Here is a 462-nt window from a genome sequence, read left to right on the forward strand (position 1 = left end):
GGGCGGGGGCGGAGGCGGGGAGCGCGAGGGAGAGCGGGGAGTCCGGCAACATCTGTTAAAACTTGGGGGAGGAGGAGCGCGGGGAGGAGGAAGAGGAGGAGAGGAGGGCAGGAGGGAGTGCGCGGGAGGCAAGCGCGGAGAGAGGGACAACTTTTCCACCCCGTGAGTAGCGCCGGCCGCGCGGGGTCGGGACGGGGGGCTCCTCCGCCCGATGCGGGGCGCCAGGCCGGGCCGGGACCTCTTCCCGGAAAGTCGATTGGATGCTCGGAGGGGCGTACGGTGGGGGGTTTCTTTCTTTCTCTTTCCCCTCCCTCCCGCGGTGGAACCAAATCAGAACTGTCACTCAGGGCCTGTGAGTCAGAAGGGATCGGATTACAGGATCCCTGAAACTGATGCCGGAGCTGCACGAGCGGGAGGGAGCGGGCAGGGGCAGCGCCACCGGCGCGCTCGCACACGCACACT

The 462-nt window shown here is 68.2% G+C and overlaps 1 protein-coding gene across 1 annotated transcript in view; it reads left to right on the plus strand.

The window, feature by feature from the left end:
• Positions 1-122: 122 nt before the first annotated feature.
• Positions 123-462, plus strand: part of GLI3 (GLI family zinc finger 3) — a 341,317-nt gene continuing 340,977 nt past the window's right edge. The window contains exon 1 of the mRNA XM_006142992.3: positions 123-162. The gene's annotated coding sequence lies outside the window, so the exon portion shown is untranslated. The remainder of the gene's footprint in view (positions 163-462) is intronic.

The sequence above is a fragment of the Tupaia chinensis genome, unplaced genomic scaffold, assembly GCF_000334495.1.
Source record: "Tupaia chinensis unplaced genomic scaffold, TupChi_1.0 Scaffold000088_1, whole genome shotgun sequence".
Classification (NCBI taxonomy): domain Eukaryota; kingdom Metazoa; phylum Chordata; class Mammalia; order Scandentia; family Tupaiidae; genus Tupaia; species Tupaia belangeri.